We start from the raw sequence: 22,810 nt of genomic DNA, 5'->3' as shown, positions 1-22,810 counted from the left end.
TATATCTTGTTCTTCTGCCGATATCTGAAAAGTAACTTGCCAGTGGAAGGAAAGCTTGTGTAAGGAAGCATCCTCACTATGCAGAAACAATTGAAGAGAGGACTAGAGAGGCCAAAGAACAATGAGAGAGGTACCACATTAGAGAGGTGACAGAGAGGACATTTTCTCCAGACAAGTTTTCAAGCGACATTATTATAGGTTTTCTAGTCATACCTCTGAGGGGATGACTATCCTTCCCCATTTGATCATCTTTGCAACCATGACCACATAGCATCAAGGAGGTGACTGCTGATGGAGAAGGTAGCCTTGCCATTGGCTGGTAGCCTCTGCTTCTGATCCTCAGGAGGCAGAAGGATGATCTGTGATTCCTCCGTAGTGACTCTGGCTGTGGAGTGAGAACTTCTAAAATTTCGCAAGGGGGGGGAGGGAAATATATAGAGAGAGAGACTTTAGGGGAAAAAAAAATGTTATCAGAATGTTTGGTTTTCTCCCTGAGTGCCCAGAATTAAGCTGGCTATTTAACAGAGATGACCAACTGGTAAAAATGGAGATATCATTCTCTAAGTATTTTGTGGAGCATTGTGGTAAGTTTTTCCATCGTCTTCCAATAAGCTTGGTACTGTACAACCATCTTCTAACAGTTAAACTTACTTACATTTTTTAAATGTGGTTAGCTTCTTTTTAAGAAGAGGAGGATGTCCTTGCATTTAATTCACTGACCCAAAAGTCTGTTGAAGACCTAAATTAGATGACTTACTCTGCTGAGAACTGCTGATACTGCTTGGGACAGTTGATGTGACCATTCTTTGCCTTAATTTTCCATCAATAAAACAGTAATATGCCTTTCTTATGTCACAGAGAATTGTGACCATAAGAAGAATAGCCTTTGTAAGGTGCTCATGCATAATACTCTGGGTGACATGGACTTGAGGCTGCTTTTTGAGCTTTCAGAGACCACATCTGATCTGACAGTAACAAATTTGGTTATTACAGCAGGAGCGCTAGACCTAATGAATGACCAAAAGATAAGAAGTTTCACATCCTCGGAGATGCAAGTGCTTGTTTACTAACAAATGCTTAAAAGGCACATTTTTTTGGATTCTTCTTGACAGTTTTCTGGTTCAGTGTACAGCAACAGTTGATCTTTTTATTAATTCATTTTAACTTTTCTTCTGTTGTCCCTATTATACGCTTCTTCTTTTGTTCTTCAGGCAAAAGCCTTGCGTTCCTCCTCCACTCCTGCCTTTTAATTACTGCAGGCCTGACTGACGGAAAAACAGGACAGAAGTGATTTTCTTTCTTTCTTTCTTTTTTTTCCTGAAGTAAATGAAGCTTCTTTTACTTCATCCTCAGTGACACAATGCAGCCAGCTATTAACAGGCTTTGTGTGTGTAAGCAGGAGCGAAAGGGAGAGAGAGACAGAGGGCGAGAGAAGGAGAGCTTCAACATTTGATGATAAAATGTAGAGCTTGAGAGAATAATCACAAAAAAAAGAAGAAAAGAAAAAAATAGGAATTATATGAAAGACGAAAGTTAATTAGTCTAGAAAACTAAATTCAATATTCACTTGTGGACTGGCTTAATGGTTTAATAACTGTCAATTTTGTACACAGGCTCTGTGCAGTTGCAAGAGGAATTTCATCCCCAGCTCTTACAGGGAAAAGATAAGCAAGCAAATATACTGTGGCCACTGAATGCCCTAGTACTATGTTTTATTATGTTTACTTTATAATCCCATCATCCCCATGCCACCAGCATGCTTGAGGGGTAGTGGAGGCAGCAGTCGGCACTCCCTGTTGGCTCCCTGTCTTTCACTGCTACCCTAAGGTACTTAAGAATGACAGTATAAAGAATTTCTGTGCAGATGAGCCTGTAGATTTGGGGAATTGGCTGCTTATAGACAGGGATTCTTTTGGTAGACTTAATTCCTTTAGCAAGGGTGAAGAACCATCTGTGGGGATTCTTGTCATGTGTAAGGAAGTTAGTCATGCTCTCTGTGGAGTTGAGTTTCTTGAATTTTAATGAAACCCATGTCAATCTGTCTTTTCTATACCCCTGTGTTAAAATCAGTGGTCAGCTAGTCAACAATCACAACAGTAAATCACAGCAGATAAGCCACGCAGGATAGCTATGGAGAATTTACAGTCTTATTTTGTCTGTCCTTCCCTTCCCTTCCCTTCCCTTCCCTTCCCTTCCCTTCCCTTCCCTTCCCTTCCCTTCCCTTCCCTTCCCTTCCCTTCCCTTCCCTCCCCTTCCCTTCCCTTCCCTTCCCTTCCCTCCCCTTCCCTCCCCTTCCCTCCCCTTCCCTTCCCTCCCCTCCCCTTCCCTCCCCTTCCCTCCCCTTCCCTCCCCTTCCCTTCCCTTCCCTCCCCTTCCCTCCCCTTCCCTCCCCTTCCCTTCCCTCCCCTCCCCTCCCCTCCCCTCCCCTCCCCTTCCCTCCCCTTCCCTCCCCTCCCCTTCCCTCCCCTTCCCTCCCCTTCCCTCCCCTTCCCTCCCCTTCCCTCCCCTTCCCTCCCCTTCCCTTCCCTTCCCTTCCCTTCCCTTCCCTTCCCTTCCCTTCCCTTCCCTTCCCTTCCCTTCCCTTCCCTTCCCTTCCCTTCCCTTCCCTTCCCTTCCCGTCCCTCTAAAACACCCTCTAAAAGTATGCTTCATGAGTCATTGGTATTTTTATGTTGAATTTATGAGAGTAAGTTGGAGAGTAAAGAGAGGTGGGGAAAGAAAACACTTTGCACCTTAGGGAGATTTTATTTTTCTTGCTACATCTATGCTTTTTATTGTTCATTTAAATGTTTTTGGGTGCCCTTGATTTCCATCCAGTAGTTGAAAGACAGTTTTTTTAAAACTTTTTTATGTTTATATTTGCATATATACATAAATATGTATATATGTAACTACACAGTTACATATATATGCATGTGTGTATACATATATGTATGCATCTGTATCTATATCTGTATCTATCTGTATAAAACAATAAAGCACATGGTAAGAAAAGAAATCAGGGAGAGTAAAAAAAAAAAAAAAATTATAAACCATAGTGTGAAGAAGTCTGTTAGAGTCTCAAGTTTTAAAGGCTATATACATAAAATAATTAAAGGAGGAACACCTTTTCTTTAATTTGCTGCTTTATTAAATTTTTTTCTTGTATTAGAATGAGAGAGTTGGATTTCAGACCCTAACAGTAAGCACAGTACAGTGATGGGGTACTTTTCTTTTTCTTTTGTTTTTTCTTTTCTTTCTAATTCATTTTATCTTGAAAGAATAGATGTCTCTTTTGGGAGTGCTTTGAAAGCCTCTGGTAATATTCTGGATGGTTCTTTTGGAACTGACCAGAAAAATGTAAATGTGCACTTGGCTTTCTACCTGGGGCTAAATAGACATAAAGAAACCCTCCTGGGTTGTAAAAGCCCATCCTTGCTGCTACTGGTACCATAACATATAACCACTTCCATATGAGTTCCATTTTAGAAGTCAATAAAAACAGCATTTTCAGCAACAAAAGTCTCAAAAGGTTGAGAATTCTCTTCTAATTCTGAGCTTAAATTTATTCATGTTTTGACTATAGTTGTTTGGGATTGTTCAAACTTTGGACTTCAGCCTGAATGTTCTTTTTTTCTTTATATATTTATTTCTGATGCTATTCTCTAATAAAAGAATGCCTATTATTGAAAAAATATGTAGTTTCAGATTTTATTTCATGAGGCTAAATAGCCCAGATTGTCAGTGGATAAGTCCATGTAGCTACAAATGGACCAAAAGGCTATGAATCTTCACTTTCAAAATTTCTGAATTTCTGATGAGTTTGAACTATACAAACACTCAAAGAAAACTCTAAAAAAGTATGCATGATTTTTATTCTGTATTTTTTAAAAATGGTTATCCTAAATTATTCAGTCAAACCAGTCAGTGCTGGAGAGAACCACCTAAAAAACTTTTTCAAGCTCAGATAGCGAAATTTTTCTCTCTTGATAGTTGTCCATCTCCAGACTCTTTCAAAAGTCAACAAAAAAGAAATATTTAGTTAGGATCCTAACTTGGTTGTCACAAAATTTTTGTTTGCTTGTTTTTAGGAGTTGAATTCATGTCTCACAATGAGCGGCCAGAAGTTAGATATTCTTTGTCTCGGTAGTCTGAGGATTATGGCACAGCAAAGTCACCATCTGGAGGTTGACACAGGTGTGAGAGGACTTGGAATGAAGTATTCTCTGCTCCACCAAGGAGCCCCAAGAATGGGGTTCTGGTCTAAGCTAGGGCCCAGCTAGGGCCCAGCATCTGTATCTATATTTTTAAGGCCCAGGTAAAATCAATGAAGTAAAACAGACAACTCTAAATTAAATCGTACAGAAAGCTATTTCTCCCATCTATAGTTTGTATCTAAGATGGATCAAATGACTACTGAACTTTTAGACTGCTAATGATGGTTGAGGTGAAGCCAGAGGTAACGAGCACATAGCTTTGTTCAGATTCATTGAGAAGGGTAGGTGCCAAACCAAAATTATTTAACCGCCAGGGTCCTTCCCTATACTCAGTTTGTGTGACTTTTTTGTCTTTGTCTTAAACAGGAAAAAGATCTCTCTGCCTCAGACAGCTAGTGTATATATATATATGAGCTTCAGTGACCGATGGGATGATCAGACATTGTTGATAATGGATGCCACCGCTAGTATCTAAAAAAGATAGGCTGAGGTTGTAATATACCAAGATACAACCAAATTTACATTTTCTAGGAAGCACCAAGGTAATGACAAAAGACACGACAAACTTCTTTTTATTCCTGCAAAGTAGCTCCCTTTCTGTTTCGTCAGCTGTAGAACTACAGCCCTTTCTCTTCAATATTCAGATATACTCAGGATTTTACAGCCTTGAACAGGTCTGCATATATAGCTTTTGCTGGTTACACCCTGCCTTCGCGTGTATGCTTCCTTACGCTTAGTATAGCATTTTCTGATCTGTAGTTATCCATTGCCAAAACTGATCAAGATTTTCTCTCTTTCCTCAGGGTAATTAATAGGAAAACTTCTTTCTTTCTTTCTTTCTTCCTCCCCTCCCCTCCCCTCCCCTCCCCTCCCCTTCCCTTCCCTTCCCTTCCCTTCCCTTCCCTTGGAATATGTTTGTAAATGTTAATGAAGCATGTTTTGTTAAATTGAAGTTGTTGAACTTTTACAACTGAAATATATGAGAAAGACTAACTGAGAAAGACTTCAGCACAGAGGAGAAAATAATGCATAGATATTCCTTACTGAAAGGACTTACAAAAATGTCATACATTTGCACTGTTTATTTTAAGATGCTTAGAATTAAGAATAGTATATACAATCTTGTAAATAAACTATATTAAGCTTCCAATTCAAACATCTGCATCTTCTACAAGTTATCTTGCTTCCAGGATAGATAATTTGAATTTATTTCAGTATAGCAGGATAGAGAACAAAAAAATACCAAAAAACCACAATCTGAACTTTCAGTGTGTGATAGGAGCTATTGTTAAATGACTTTGCGTAGGTTATGGTACTTCAACAGAAAGGCTAGGTTAAATTTGCATGTGTAAACAAAAAAGAAAACAGACTGAAAATAAAGAATTTTTGCCTGAGGCTGTAGGAAAGGGAAATCTTTAACTCATTTACATCATAAGCCTTTGTTGCCCAGTTTTTTTGTTCTCATTATCATTATGATCTCTCTTTTACAGTTGTTGCCTTACAGAATTCATCTCGATGAAACAGCTGAAGAAATCCACAAGTGTGAGGCTTAACTGTCAGTGTTTTCTCTCTCTCTTCTTTCTTCTCTGTATTTCTCCCAAATCCAACAGAACAGCAATTTAATTTCACTATAGTCTCATCTCAACAAACGAAAAAGCCTGGAAAACAAAAGTGACGTGCCAAATACCATTTAGACATGATGGTACTGAATGTCTCTGCAATTAACTTTTAGACTGCTATATCCAGGAGTGGTAGTCTACATTAGATATTGAAGTTCCCAGACAAATGAATAAGAAGATGTAAGCATTTCGGGAGGTCCCAGTCCGATGAATAAGAAGGTGTAAACATCTCGGGATGTAGTTTGCAACAATGTGGATTTGAAGAGGAAGTAGCCAAGGTTAAGAACATGCAAGAAATTTTACTTCTCTCCTAGACTGAGGCTTCTGCCTCAGGACTTCAGCAAGGCATCTCTCCAAGCCCGGGATTACAAACCTCGGATCATATCCAGACTTACTTGACTTAGGCCTGAGTCATAACAGTGCATGGAGGGAGGGGTATCTGACTTTTCATAGTAATAACTGATGAGGTACGGTCAGTGGTTATATCTCAGAATTGTGTTCTGACCACCAGATTTTATTTGAAGTTGAGATAGAGCTAGTTTCTATTCTTGCTTGTTCTTGTGAAAGAGTTGTAATATTCTCCAGTGCATGTTTATGCATCCTGAAGGTAAAAACCTTCCCAGAGATAGAAGGGATGCTGGAGGTTTACTCCGGAGTGGGACAAGAGGCCATACAATAAGGATCCTTCCTCTAGAAGAACAGTTATATTATATGCTTCAGAGGGAAAAAAATCTTATTTCACTTTATATGTTTTGTTTCCTTTAACCACAATGGATTTCTATTTGTTATAACAATAACAGTATTACCAATAATATTTTTTTTTGTTGATTTTGAGGAATCTTTCTTTCTCTGTTAGACTGTGCTTTGACAACATTCAATCGATGCTGCTCAAACGAAACGAAAAGTTAGATTGAACTGTCTTTTACTCACATCAGATAGTATTTATTGAATAATTCCACTGGCTTCCTGAACTTCACAGCTTCTTCGGTGAAAAGTGTGTATAGCAAATTAGTTCAACATAGATAGCAGAAGATGAGCAGAGTGAAAGTTTTCATCCCACAGAACTGACTTTCTGAGAAAATTGGGTTTTTAGGTGTACACTTTCCTCTCCTAAAATTTAAGCTAGCCTAGATTAGATGCCAGAGCAAATAGGAGAGATGAGATGGAACCAGGACCTCATAGAACAGAATAAATATATATCTTGTTAAGAGCAAGCCCAAATGCTCTTCTGACTCCAAAAGGAATATTCACATAAAAGGTACTGCTGTTCAGGGTGAATGCGTGTAGAAAATATACTTTACTTTAAAAATAAATAAAATTAATTATTCACAGAATAAAACTAGATGTATAGTTTGGATAAAGAGGATGATTTTGATTGAAGTGCTAGTGGGAAACACACAATGGAGAGAAATTTGCTAATTACAGCAAAGAGTAACAGTGAGCAGCTTGAATCAGTCAATCTCCAGCTCATTTTTTCTAATAGGATACGAAATGTATTTTTTTAATGTTTGTTAATTTTGTTTTGGGGTCACTGACATTGTGGTGCCCTTGCACAGGTGTCATGGGAAGTTGATGGGTTGCACATCAGTTTGATTAGGACTGGAGAATGAAGCTGATACGTCTGCCAGAGAGGGAAAATAAAACACCGTAAAGCTCCAAAGAGCAATGTTTATAAGTTTTCAAATAGAAACTGAGAAACACCAATAAAGTTTGGATTCAGCTCAAGTGCGCCATCAACCTCAGGCAGCTTCTTGGCATTTTATTTATTTATTTATCTATTTATTTATTTATCTATCAGCCATTTGTCTAGGTCCATTGGAAGATCTATAGCGAAAATTACTGAGGCAGAATGTAGATCCGACTGTGCATTGTGCAATAGGAGCAAATGATTCCTGTTCTCATCATTTGGATCAATAATTTTCTAAAGCAGCATTAACAAAAGCAACAACTTTACCAGGTTAAGGGGGTTTTGTACTGAGTAATGACTGCCCGGAGAAGGGGAGAGCAGAGGGAGTAAATCCTAGCAGCCTTTTACTAGTGAGGTAGTGCATGCGAGTGAATCAATAGTGGCTCTGGTAAGGCTGTGCTGTAAAGATGCTTTATTGGTTTGACTAAGTAGGTTGGCAGGGAAGCTGCTGCAAGTATTGGTACAAACGCTCAAATCTGATCCAAACACAGAGCTGAAAACCAAGGGCCTTCACTTTTTTGAAAGCACTCAAAAACGTCTTGGTCACAAGAGCCTACATCGTGCCACCTGGCCTTGCGTCAAGGTTGAGAACCGTCTAGCCAGTTCTTTTATTTTACAGAAGATACTTTGCCTTCTGCAAGGGAGTTTCTCAGCGGGGGCTGGTAGTTGGCCATGTGCCCCCTCGTGCCCGTTGCAAAGGGTAGGCATGTGGGAGCACTGAGGAGCTTAGTTTTGATCCACAGCAGCCCAGATCTCTTCCTGCCCAGTGATGCCTCTCTGGGCAGCTAAAGGGAATCGCGTCTCCCAGGTTAAACCCTTCAGCTAGGTACCTAAATCTGGAAAGGCTGTATCGAATCCCCCAAGTGCACACACAGTGAATTACTGCTTTTCAGCAGAGAGGCCACAACTTATTAAAGGATGCTATCTTGACTCCTTGGGCATATTTTGATCACACTTCAATGGAAGTTCTGCCCAACAGGAGAAGCTTGCTGACAAATATGAGTTTTATCTATCCTTGTTTCAAATAGGTTCAATTACAGTCTGCTAATATACTCTCGCCACCATTATCTTTGTCCACACTAAAGGTAAAAGAAGTCATAAAAGTGCTTTAATTAACACTTTATTGGGCATACATTTTATTAGCAATAGTATTCATAGTAATGATAATAAATAATTAATAATATTATACATATATTAATAATGTGTTAAATAAATCGTTTTAAATCTGCTTGTGCTCTTGGCATGGACAAAGATAATGGTGTTTATTATTATTATTTGTAATTGCATTTGTATTTGTATTGCAAAAGTGCTTAAGAGCTACAGACACAGATCAAGATTTCATTGAATTATGTGCAAACATAGGACCAGTTTCATATAATTTACAAGCTAAGTATAAAACAGAGCTAGTGAATATACCTGGATATACATATACATACAAATATATACTTCTTTGTATGTGTGTGCATGTGCATAAATGTATTTCTATATGTGAGATTACAACAGCACAATATGATGATCACAGTACATCAACCACTTAAGCAGAATAAATAACAACAGAATCTTAGATTTTGTTTGAATATACGTCTTGGAGCAAACCAGGATATGAAACTGAGAAAATTCCCTTAAGTCACATGACTGAGCCAAATGAGATTTGCATGAGGTTTATTTCCATCCATAATCAAAACCAGAAAAGAGCTGACCTTCTTTAAGGCAAATATAGGATGAAATCCCATTGCAAAAGCTTTCTCAGGAAAGTAGGATCAGAGATCACTTATCACCAAATTTTTTGCTTAGCAATATTGTTGATATCAAGTCATATGTAAAATGTTCTAGGGAATTCAGTCTTCAGTTTCATTTTTCTCTAATGATAGTCAGAAGACCTTCTCTAGTTGTCTAGTGACCGGATGCTTGGCTAATAGCTGGATACAATGATAATTCATAATTTTGGGAGTGTTAAGTTAAAGATTTAGGCAGGTTTTTAATCAATAGCTATATTAAGAAGCAGAGAATGTTAAAGAAAAATTTTAGCTATCTCTGCTAGTGAAGCTCCATCTCTCTGTTCCAATCTTTTACCAGTGTTTCTGTAAGAGAGAGAAAAGGGAGGAAAAGGAGAAAGGCATTACATTTTTTTCAGTCTCTTACGAAGTTTCTCTTAGCTAAAGTTGATCACTATACATCATCGCAAAGGAGATATACATTATGAGCAATATTACTCTAGATTTCTTCTAAACAAAGAAACAAAGGTTCATTCAAAGACCACAGGCAGTCTGGAGGTACCTCAATCCACTGGCTATAGAAAGTATCTGGGAACCTACCACAGACTCCTCCATCGAGCACCAAAAGAAGAAGACTTTGTCTCTGTGATCATTGCTCTGGCGCAGACTGTTTGAGTTTGAAGATTAGCTAGCAGCAGACTCTCAGTTACATACATAAAATACAACACTGATTATGGATTAGAAAGGGGCTGCCAAGTGCAGCATTCAAACACCTGGAAATATTGATTTTACACTTTTCCTGTGATTCTACATCATGTACCTTTAGTTTCTGGCAATCTCTATAACTTTTATACTGACATAAATTGTGATAAAAAAGGAATCAAATAACCCCCCTTTCCCCTACAGAAATAGATAGGAAAGCTGTATTGCACCATTAATATTTTTGTTAATGTACGTGACCTCAAGGAGGGCAAAAGTGTAGGGAAAGTTAAATCTAAACTTTGGTGTGTTTTTTTCTTCATTTGTTTTGTAATTCTGTTGGCTTTAGATTTCCCTAGATTCTCCCCAGTAAGAAACATATAAAACATGAACATATATGCATCTAGAAAAAAATGTATTATATTATTGCTAACATCAATTCTTTTTTTTAAGTGCATCCAGCAAAAGGTAATATGAACACTTCAGATGAACCTTTGGGTTTACTTAGGAACGAGAGGTATTGAGACCATTCTCCCTGGAATAAGACAGTAGGAAAAGTCCTTGTATTAAGAGCACCCCTGCACTTGATGAACATCTGATACTTTTGCAGTGAAATAGCAGTAAGAAGAAGGCAAAGTCTTCTGATGGTCTCAGTGTTTTACATTGTGGGAGATGGAAGAATAAGTGTTCATAACAACCCTTATATGTTCAAAATTCAAAAATTTATAAAGCTTTCCTGTTCCTTGCAGAAGGAATATGGAAAAAAATTTTTTTGGGGGGGGGAGGAAGGGGGAAATCCTGCAAAGGGATATGTATTCTAGTTTTCTTGTTGATGAACTGACAAAAGTTCTCTAGTATAACTAATAGTGCTGCCTTAAATTCAAAATAGTAGTGCAAAGCCAAAGGTGTAGCAGAAGATTCGGCCTTCTGACAAAAAGTTTTAGATTGTGAATATTGCTCTCTGCTTGAACATCTAGCTTAGGAAGAACAAGGCCTGTACTGCACCATGTCTCTATCATAAAGGGTGAGTTTTGGAGCATGGCTCAGAGTACTGCATAACCTTTCATGAAGTGAGGTGAGGAACACCTAGTAGAGAACATGAATAATGCATGTTCTCTCTGTTGCAAGGATTTCTATCAGTATTTCCACACCTACATGTAAGACAGGATCTCAGAGAGAATCTACTGTCCACAGGTATCCTACTATCTACAGGTAGTGTTTCCAAATACGATTTAAGATGGAAATTTATAGTAGAAGGAACCATTTTCTGCATCTGAGGTGCTCTCAGTTTACAAAGACACTTCACAAACAAGAAGAGTTGTATTAATTAGCAGCCTCTGCAGCAGAGATATTGAATCTTTTATTTTTCTTCTTCTTTCTCAGAGATTATGTTTTTGCTTCTAAGACCTTGTAAATCACACCATGTTTCCTGCAGTGATGTTTGGATTCTCCTTTTACCCCAAAATTTTCTCAAGGAATATGTGGAAGACCCATGGCTATGTGGATGATGCCAGACAGAAGAGAGATGACACAAGATATTCCTGGATGTCATAAGGTAGTGCCATGCCACAGTATTCATTCTGACTTTGGGCTCAAATTTATAGCCTGGTTAATGGAAAATGATATCAGGTGTTCAGCTGCTGAAGCCAATTTACAAATATGTATTAGTGAAGTATACCAATTTGTTGAGTTGTAGAATGGAGAGATGAGTGGAAAATTGTCTGGATCTGCAGGCTCTAAGTACAGTGATCTGATACCAGTCTAAAGGATATATTTAAATGAATGTTGACGAAGTTGTAAAGCTCTTATAAAAGCACTTCTGCTGAAATATAGAAGAATATTCCAGTATCTCCCACATCTGGAATTTTGTAAACTCATGAGTTGACTAGGACAATTATTCATTCAAAGAGTAATATGAGTAGTGTTTATGGCTGTTTCAAAATTCAGCAGCTAGCAACAGAGCGTTATCCCCTGTGACTAGCTAAATCACCACAAACTGCAGTGTGAGTACAACTATCATAGAATCATAGAATGGTAAGGTTGGAAGGGACCTCTGGAGATCATCTAGTCCAACCCTCAGCATAGCCCATACAGGGATTGGACCCATGACCTTGGCCGTAGCAGCACCATGCTCTAACGAACTGAGCTAAACCTGCCCCACAAAGGTTCTTCCAGAATTAATGGACAAACCATCATCAGAAAGAGCTATCCGTAAACAGATTGTCCAAAGGAGTCTTTGGAAAGGAGAAATAAATGCTGTAGATGAGCTGTTCCCTAACCTGGTTGTGCCTCAGAGTTACATGAGAAGAATTGTACTCCTTTTCACTTGGTGGTTTTAAGGGATGTGAAGAAGTGAGATGACAAAAAGGTGCTATCCTCATTTATCTATTCACCTACTATATCCAAGAAGCCCCAGCCAGCTGTGCTTCCTGACATCTGTCTGTACATCTCCTAGATGTTTGCTTATATGTACCTAGATAATCTACCTTGAGCTGACTTGACTTTATGTTCTTGGTTTACAGACAGGCTGCTAGGTTGTGTTCAGTCCTCTGGATTACTTATGGAGCCTTAACCTAGCTCCTCACCTTTGGCTTGCTGACAGATCCCGGTTCTGTCTTTCGGCTCTCCTACTACCCACATCAAGCCTGAACTTGACCTCCTGGCCTATGGAGCTGTTGTCATTCTCTTTATATGCATATCTATGTAGCTACAGTGTTATAAATGCATATGGCGTGTGCTGATACCACTTTTTCCTTGAATTTGATTTTGAACAGTGACAGGAAAGAAGGATCAAGAAGAATACTTCATACAAGACTATTAAGACAAGAGTACTGTAACGAAGTTAGTATGAGTTATGTAGAGATTGTAAAACTTCCACAAGATTGGATTAGGAACTAGTGATCAGTCTGTCATAGAAATGATTTAATTAGAAAGTTAACAGCATCACCAAGAGCTATAAGTGCACAGCTAGGCTTTCTGAGTAGTCTTTCAGTCTGCCTATATTACTAGGATCATAGGCTTCTTCAGGGCACATTAGCATTGCTTATTTAAGCAAATCATTTGGCTGCTCCCATGGGGATCTCTGCAACTTCAGCTTCAGCACCCAGGAATCAGACAGATCATCGTATATCAATTCCAGTGGCTGAGAAGAATTTTAATACCAATATTATTTTGTTTCAGTTCTTGAACACAAGTGAGTTTCATAGTTGAAAATCATATGACATGAGAGACAGCAATGGTAACGCAGAATTTCAAAGGGCTTAGGAGCCCAGGAAGACGGGTTTTTTTAAGCAACTCTTGTAATGATTTGGGTAAAGCAGGATTTCCAGCAAAAGTCTTATTGAAATTAAATCTGAGAGATGTTCCAGTGAATAAATAAATTGAAAGGTAGATATTGTGAAACATTTTCTTAGGACTCAGTGAATTTCTTCTGCCTCTACTACTAACCACATCAAAGTAAGAACAAAATAGGCTTTTAGGAAGAGTTACGATATATCCTTCCTTCAATGGCCCTGGAAATTAGATAGAGCTGGGATAGATACATGAGCATTAACTATTATCATTAGAAAAGATCTTTCGGAAGAAATTTTATTTTTATTTGAATTATTTGGAGACTGAAGAGTGAAAAGTGAATGGAAGAAAAGCCCTGAAGATTTTTAAGCAGTGGATGAATGTGGCATATGAATTCAGACTACCTAACTTCAACAAAAGTAAGTTGGTAAAGAACATCAATTAATACATATTTTTGTCAAGATTAAGTTATTGCTTGTTGCTGGACGCTAAATAATCTTGATTCTATTTGGTTTCTGTGGTTTCCTTGAGTGGGTGATTACCTTGAAAGCTAAGGTCAATATGCACTGATGAGAAAGTCATGCTAAATATGTCAGAAAAGGAATGAATTGAAAATCCTGATTTCATTCCCCTTGTAGAAGATGAGAAAGAGGAGAACCTTCTAGATAAATGGTAGAGGTCTCTTTTTGAAATAATGTAGCTAGTTTTTAACTGAACTTTAATTAAACTATCCTGCATTCTTGGTAGCTTGTGTTTGACTATATCCCTGGCAGGCTTGAAGTAAAGCACATTTTTAATTTTGCATTTGCTGTACTTGCTTTTCACTCTCAGTCGACCTCATCATTTATTGGATGCCTGCATGTATTTAACAGTTGAAACATTTGAAGTCAATCTTTTGGAGAATAGAGGTATAATTGTTACTGCTGTAGTAAAAAAATGATTTTTTTAGACACAAACACTCATATTTAGGAGATTAGAGGAGCTGGTTACTCCTCCAACATCATTAAATATTTGGATTGTAGCAGCATGGAAGATTGGGCTCAAGGGGACTCAAGACTTCATCTATCCATACAGCCCTCCTCTAAGGCAGTATTAACTGCCCCATTGCAGATAGATGTTCATCTAACATGTTCTTAAAAGCTTTCATTGATAGAGATTCAGTAACTTCCCTAGGCTATCTTTTCCACTGCGATGAGAACACTAGATTAAAGCAAAGTGAATGTATTAACTTTCATTGAGCATACACAGGGTATGTTTTTGCTAGCTGGGCTCTTTGTAGTTTAACAAGAAGTTGTGCTGGACAGATTCTAATTAGATCCATAGCTCCCTCGTGGGTTCATTTTGAAATGCCTGTTACCCAACTCCAGTTTCCTGATTAAGCTCCAAATGAAAAGGAATGCCAGAAGTCTGCCAAGTAGGGTGCCAAGCCACCATCAAGACCTGAAGAAATACATTGCATTGTGGGAGCTCGCAGAGTCAGGTCTGCGCTGCTGAAATGAGATAACATAAGAAATCTGCACTGAGGCCACTGTGCTGCAATCTCATTTCCAAAAATGACTTTCCCATGAGGACTATCACTGCCAAGGTTGAAAGAGTGGCATCGGGTTGAAAGAGTGATGCGGGCTCAAAGTGGACTGAGCACAGCTCACTTCCCTCTCTTTGCCTTTTTTACCACTTTATGTTATTAACGTTGCTGTTTTTAATTTGTAGGCTTCAAGAACTGTATTCTTAATTTAACCACAGAGTAAGCAGAGATTGAAGGAAGAAAAGTGCCCATTTCTTCAGACAGTAGTATGAAAGGGCACATACATGTCAAGATGACTCATGTTTGTGGGGTGAAAGTATTTTTATTCCTTAAGAACTGATTTTTTCCATTTTATTTAATGAGACAAAGAGAAAGCAAGGCAAGGCAAGGGAAAGGGACAACTTCTAGCAGATCTGAAAGGCTTTGTCTGGAGAATGAGGTTGTGTTTTTGTATTGATTTGCAACTATTTCTAATTAAAGGTGATTGATCTAAACTTGTTTTACATAGTTCACTTAAATCACTGTTAATATGACCTGGTTTCTAAGTTAATATAGACATTAATTCCATACCCTTTACTGGAGATAAGATCAGACTAGCTTTATGAAGTCCCAAAGAGCAGCTCAAGGGCCCCAAAGGAACTGTTTAATCGCAGCCATCTTATTAAACATGAAAGTATTACATATACCTTAGATGAAGTTTGTTACGTAGCCTCTAGCCTGATGTTCCACCAGTTCAGTAGCATTCCATGAACAAAAATTTGGTAATCTAATTAATGATATCTCCGAGCCTTAGTATCAATTGATGAAGAAAAGATGTTTCTATATCCTTTTTTTTCTGCCACTGGAAAAACTGTTTCTTAAGAAATTTCTGTGATGATTTTTATAATAAAAAAGTGGTTGATTGAGAATAAAATTTTTCATAATTTTAGCAGTGTAAGTACTTGAAGTTTACCTGTCATATATTTCTGCATATTGACTCAAAAGCAGTTGATATTCTTTATAAGGGTAAATATAAAAGTTTGTGTCACATCATCAGAAATCTGCCGCAAAATGTATCTAGGCAAAGGAGATTTTATTCTCTCTCTTCATCATATTCTTTCTTCAATTATTTTTTGTGACTTTTTTGATTTAATTATGTATATTCATTGCCATACTTGGTAAAGTAAGTCACGTCAGTAATGGAGCATACAGGGAACATAAAGGAAGCATAAAGCAGAGAACTAGAAAAGGGGAGACACTCTACTAGCAGGATTTCAAAGGGTGTGAAAGGCAATCGCATGTATTGCAAAACTGGAGCAGCAGGAAGACATGGGGAAAAAAGACCTCATCTGGAAGGAAATTAACAAAATACATAGAAACATAACTTTATATTAAATGAAAGAGGAAATAAGCAAATTATGAACAAAAACAGGTGCTAAGAAATAAAATAAAACCACAGATCAAGCTACTTTTTTACTATTTATTTTATTTTTTTTTACATATACTCTATTAGCTTACACATAATATTCCTAGTGATTCTCAGGTAAGTGTTACTATGTCAGGTCAGATTTCGGTCATTTTTTTTCCACTGAATTCCACTGACTCTGCCTAATCTAAGGCTCATTTATCCCTCACAGTCCTGGTGTCCAGGTACCCCTCTTCCCATATCATGATTGTCTGTGGGACTAGACCTGGACGAATCCTGTCTGTGTGCATGGTTTCCTGTAGGAAGGAATTTCATGCCAGGGCATGAAAGCATGAAATCAAAAGGGAGTCAAGATGCTCACTACCTCAACTTTCTGCTTGCCCTAACAGTGACAGATAAAAAAAAAAAAAAAAAAAAAAAAAAAAAAAAAAAAAAAAAACAGTGATTCAAGGAACAGCAACTCCATAAGGTAGTTATGGCCATTTACACAGTCATTTCTGCTCCCAGAAATATTGTCACTTTTGTTAATATTGACTATGATTCCCACTTTGCCTCCCATACGCAATTGTTTGTGTATATATTTATTTTGTTTATATATAAACATGCACACCTGCGATTTCATGGAAGTCAAGGATGAAACAGAAGCTATACGGTGTAACTGAGCGAAGCTGTTAGCTTGTGTTAAGCAAGCAGTGCATTTCTCTAGATAACCTTTGGTTAAGATCAGGGCGAGACAAGACGAGAAAAACAAACATAATGTTTCTGTAAGACACCACAAGAAGAGACAGTGACTCAGCCTGTAATGTTCTGCATCTGAGGTGCAGCACAAAGTAGCATTGACACATCGGTTTCCCAGTAGATTATAGAAAAATAAATGCACAAACAAAACAAAAACACTTATTTTAAGTGATGGAGTGTATGAAATATGCAGTCTTAAAGTCGCATTTCAGTTATTTACGTTAATCATTTAGTAGATGACTGTCTTTAGATACTTTTCAAATAAAAAAAGAAATGGCAGAATTATCTTAGCAAATTATGTACCCTCCTGGATCACCCCAAAAGCATTCTCAATATTCAGGTACCATATTTTTCTGAAAGTCCTTTATTCATGTAGGAAATGGTACAAGTCATTGTCAGAGAACTATCCATTCTTATCTGGGGAAAACAGTGAAAATAAAAATGAAAATAAAATTCCTTCTCTTGTTGAGGACCCTTCTCTCACTAGAATGACCCTGTTTGTTATTTGTCATTTAAAGGAGGAGGGAAAGAAGAAGATGTCAGAACTGGTGACAGAACAAATGGTTGGACTGCAACTGTCTTTTGAATATTATCCTTTGAGAGGCATCAGGATATGAGTTTTGTGTCATCTGTATTGCCAGGGTCAGGGAAAGAAATCCCAAGCATCCTTATTCTGTTCTGTTAGTAAGTGCTGAATAGTGTTTACCCAGGGCCATATATCTGGAACAGATCTACATGCTTTCCGGATAAAATGGAGACCTACTACTAACGAAGAGCTTGTATCCAGAGACTGAGAAAAATATCAGATTAGCTTTTCAACTTCTGTAAACTATGGATTTATAGTAAGCAAGGATCTTGGTTTTCATGTTTAATTGCCCATTAACTTTAGATAAAATAATGACTTGTATAAAAAAAGAAATATATATATATATACATATATATATGTATATATATATATATATATGATGAGAGATTCACTTACTGGCAACTTCAAAACTGGTTTCACAAGATATTCCTCATGGAAGAACTCTGGTAGACCTAGTGTAATGACTTTGCCATGACAAAGAATAGCCTTTTATCAGAGAAACATTCATTACAGGTCCCCCCTGCTGGCTGTTTTCCATCATACTTCAGTAGGAGAGAGAGAGAGAAGCTATTTGATTGCATGTGGTCTCCTTTAATTTCTTTCTTTACATACCAAACCAGTTCATTGCCTTTCTAGGCAAGCCGTGTGCCCTGCGAGACTTTCTAGACCTTGATGTTCCGGGCCTGACTAACAAGCCAGCCACCTGTAAAGCCACTTGAGATGGGAGAGCGTACAAAGGGAGAGACCTGCACTGAGCAGCGGCTGCTTCAGTCTTTCATCAGAAATCAGAGGACAGATCCTGTTCTTCTTTAAGCTCCTGGAAGAAGAGTAGCTCCAGTGATTTCACTCGAACTGCAGTGATGTAAATCTCAATCAGAATTTGCTCCCCAGAGACAGTGGCTCTAAACTTAATAGAATTGTGAAGATTGAGGGGTTAAAGTAATGAGTTTCTCAATAGTTCACCTCTTATTGCCAAGTATTCATTAAGTGTGTACTAGACGTCTTAGATAGTCACCTCTAAAGTCTCTGACTTTCTGGTGAGGATGCAGTCAATCTTCTCTGTAATGTCCTAAAACTTATATCTCTGAAATGTGCTTTCATTAGATTGCTCTACAAATCACCCCTTTAAGACCAATTCTAAATATGCTTTCTGAACTGTAGAGTGATTAGTGCTGAATGCAGTACTTTGGGTGAGGTCCTAACGAAATACATTGTATTTCCTTAACAATAATTGAGTTGAAGGCTTTAATATAAGGGGTTTTTTTATTATTAAAATAACTCTCATATCTCTCTCCAGGTCAATATGCTGTAGTACCTTCCCATTAAGCAGATATTATGTCCTTTTATTACATTCTCCGAGACTCATTATTCTGCATTTATCTGCATTGAATTTGCTATCTATTAGCTCAAGTACTTAAATGATCTAAATCCTTCCTTACCTGACTGTATTGTTTCTCACGGATGACCTTTCCTCCCAATTTAGTATCATCTGCACACCAGAAATTTTTAGTTTAAATAATATGCTCTAAGTCATTTAAGGTACTGAAAAAGCTGTGGTTCCAACATCGATCCCTGCAGTGCCCCTGACACAAGTAACTTTGCTTCAGCTTAAAAGCGTAACTCACGGTGTACGGTCTCGACAGCTGCCATTTAACAATGTTGCATTCTCTCTCTGAACAAAAGGTAAAGCCTTGCTTAATGCCTACCTAGTTTTTACAAAATATATTCTGAATTTCTTGAAAATAGGTGGTTAACATTTCTAAAGCACATCAGGACATGTCTACGCTACAGCTGGAAAACCACCTATGCTTGTTAAGCCCCACGCTGAAGCTGCCGATGTCCCCTGCAGGTCCAGGACGGGTGAGCTGCGGCCGTTCCAGCTGCTTCGGCTGCCTTTGTACAACTCCATGCTGTTGTTTGATGTTTAGGCATCCAAAATAAAGTGTTTACTGTTAAGCAGGCAGAACATTTCTCTTTTTCAATATTATTTAGGAAAGGTATTATGGACATCCATGGAATGAAGGAAGGCATCCTTAGCGTTGCTTATGAAGGCTACAGCAAAACGAGGTGCTGTGGAGGACGGCGTTGTGTGTCCTGGTAGGCTCCACACAAGCTAACTGAGCTATATTGATCTCTGCATCTTCATGCTGGGACTTCTCTGGAACAAGAGTAAGTCTGTCCAAAGATATCTCAGGTCCCTGTAGTATGCTTTTCAGGAGATGTATTTTAAAATCTCCTGCCTTCTGATTTAGCACACATAAGTTAGGCAGAATGAGAGAGAATTACTTTCGTGGAAAATGGAGATTTTTCAGGAATGGGCTCAAAGGGTCACTCCAGGATTTTTGGCAGAATACCGGTTCAGCACCCCAACCACACAACCAACCTGCCTCTCCACCACCATGCCAGGACGACCACTTCCTCTCGTGTGCCAGGGCTGTCCTCTTCTGCTGCAGCCCCCTCTCCCAACGCTCGCTTCCTCTGATTAGCTTTCCTCAGCCCTCCTCTGCCCGAGGATTTCAGCTCCGATTATTGTACTCTAAGGGCTAAATGCTGCGTGAGGCTTTTCCTCTTCTGGGGCCTGGGTTACATCTGCAGCAACACGTGTGTTCCCAGTGGTTGGGAACTACAGTCCCCGAGAGGACACCCGGGGGCATATACAGGCAAGCCTTACATCTTTTTCTTAAAAAAAAAAAAAAAAAAAAAAAAAAAAAAAAAAAGAGCTTCAAGAGCTGCATTTTATTTTAGTAATTGAAATGTGTCTTAGCTCCCAAGCTTGTGCTGATATTTTCTTCGTACTGTATTTTTTTTCTTTCTGTAGAAAAAGAGGTTGCTATGACCAAGTGGATTTTCTTTTTCCTAACAGCAGAAAAAGAACCAATTGTGTATGCACAATTTTAAGTGCACAATTATTTAAATTCTATCGCCCCAAAAACTGATTATTTTCTTTCCCTATGAGGCGTTCCAACAAATTTCATGCAGTCAGGGCAGGCTTAGCGACTTCTTTCTTTGGCTTTTCACTTCGCTCTGTTCCCCCAGGATGTTCTACAATGATTATTTCTTTCTGTCTTTATTTTTTCTCACCTTCTTTCTTTGTTTTTATTTATTTATTTATCTATTTATCTATTTATTTATTTATTTTTACAGCTAGTTCTCCTGAGGGAGTCTGCAGCAGTAATGCTGAAGAACTGCTAAATGCAGTAAGGGAAAATCATCACATGTTGGATAATCTGTTATCTCACTTACATGACATGACCCCAGAAAATAAATATTTGTCAGAAATCTGTATGTTTGTGTATGATTTTGCTAATTTAAAAACTGATTTCATCCATTTCCTACAAATGCTATCAGGCTGTTTTAGATGAAAGAAAAGGCAGGATCTAATAGGTCTCTCGGGATAGATATTTAGAGCCTTTTGACATCTCAGTTTTTCAAATATGTAACATTTTGGAAATGTTTAGTCCTGAATTTATTATGCTCCAGAGAATGATGTTTTCCATTAATTCATAACATAGGTCACAGATATTGGCTTTTTCATACCAGCACACTAAAATATTTTCACCTGACAAAGAGGGTCCATCTATAAAGATGATGAGATATATTTTATTTCATGTCAACTTACATTTTCACTTCTCTTTTGAGATGGAAGACAACATATTTCATGCATGGTTTTCTGATATGGGTTCTTTCCATTAAAAACTAACTGAAAGTAATAAACTTATTTCATTTAAAGAACTTTTTTAGACTCAGAATACCTATACCCTAACACTAGATAAACTAAGGAAAAGGATACCTTTTATACTCTCGTTGGCAGCTACTTGGCCTGTTCCATCACAGCTGTCCATGCCTACATATATTCCCTCAGCAGCGCTCAGAGGAGCAGCTACCCGTATTCCGGCTGAAAGAAGTAATGAAAGACTACAAAGTATGCCTATCTCAGTGGTTTCACTGAGCTAACTTGAAAGCACAAATACCAGAAATATTGTCAGAGCAAGTAATTCAGACAATAATGGAAATATTGATGGAAAAATATCTTTCTGAATGAAATCTCTTCTGTTCATTTTCCATCTCTATCATTATCTAAATTCTCATAAGTTAACACCATGAATAAAAAACAGAAATTTTAATTTTTTCTATTTTTTAAGGAATCTGCCATTAAATAGAAAACCTTGTTGTACTGGAGGAAAATAAAATTAAAACTTTTTGATTTGCCCAGGCAAATCAATTTTAATTATCAATATTAAAAATATCAATATTAATTACCCTGCAATTAGTAGTGAGTTCTGAGTCTTGCATTGGCCTTTTAGTGAATAAATCTTAGTGCCAGGAGAAAAAGGGATTCAGTCTTTTGAGATTTACAGATAAAAGTGAAAAGTATAAAGGGTATTAAAAATATATCAATATTTTGTTTTATTTTTTATGTAAATTAAAGTAGATGGACTTATCAAAATTCTTTTTTCCAAAAAGTGTCTTTTGCTGTTCCACTGAGATTTTGATCATATGGAATCACAGAATGGTTGAGGCTGGAAGAGACCTCTGGAGATCATCTAGTCCAACCCCCACGCTTAAGCAGTCACATTGAGTACATCGCACAGGATCGCTCCATGCGGGTTTTGAATATACCCAGAGGAGACTCCACAATCTCTCTGAGCAACCTGGTCCAGTGCTCTGTCACTCTTACAGTAAAGAAGTTTTTCCTCATATTCAGGGTAGAACTTCCTGTGTTTGTTTGTTGATGAAACACTTCACCGAATTGGCAAATATCAGAAACCTCCTTTCTTCCCTGGGAAAAGTGAGACTAGTTTTCCTGTGCAAAAATATAATATGAGTTGCAGGTATCTGAAGCCCTAAACTAAAACTTGATGAAGTCAGTGTAGGAGCTTTCATAGTTAATATATACATACTTAGCAGTCAATATATATACTGTTTTAAGAGAATACGTGTAAAGTTATTCTTATTCAGAAGCTGTCTTTTGAATAGCGACATTTCTTCTCCCTCGCAAGGAGCCCTGGATAACAGGACAGCCCTGGGAGGTAGGAGACCTGGATCCAGGACCTTCACTACCTTGAGGACGGTTGCTTTCCCAGCTCTTTCACTCAGCCCATCTTGCTTTAGGACAAGCAGTGACTGTTCATTCAATACTGAGTGAAAATAAGGACAAATTTAGGAAGCAGGAACCAGCGCCTAGACCTTTCTCTGCCTTTAACATCACTATCCACTCACAGATTTTTCTGTCTGTGAAGCTGGCACCAAAGCTCCTCTGGCTCCCAAGGCCAGAGGAGTCTTTCCCCACAAGATGGATGCCAGCTTCCCTACAGCGTCTTCAAAATACCTGCTATTATGCCTGTGTTT

Source organism: Rhea pennata, chromosome Z, assembly GCF_028389875.1.
Source record: "Rhea pennata isolate bPtePen1 chromosome Z, bPtePen1.pri, whole genome shotgun sequence".
Taxonomy (NCBI): domain Eukaryota; kingdom Metazoa; phylum Chordata; class Aves; order Rheiformes; family Rheidae; genus Rhea; species Rhea pennata.
This window is presented reverse-complemented; position numbering follows the sequence as displayed.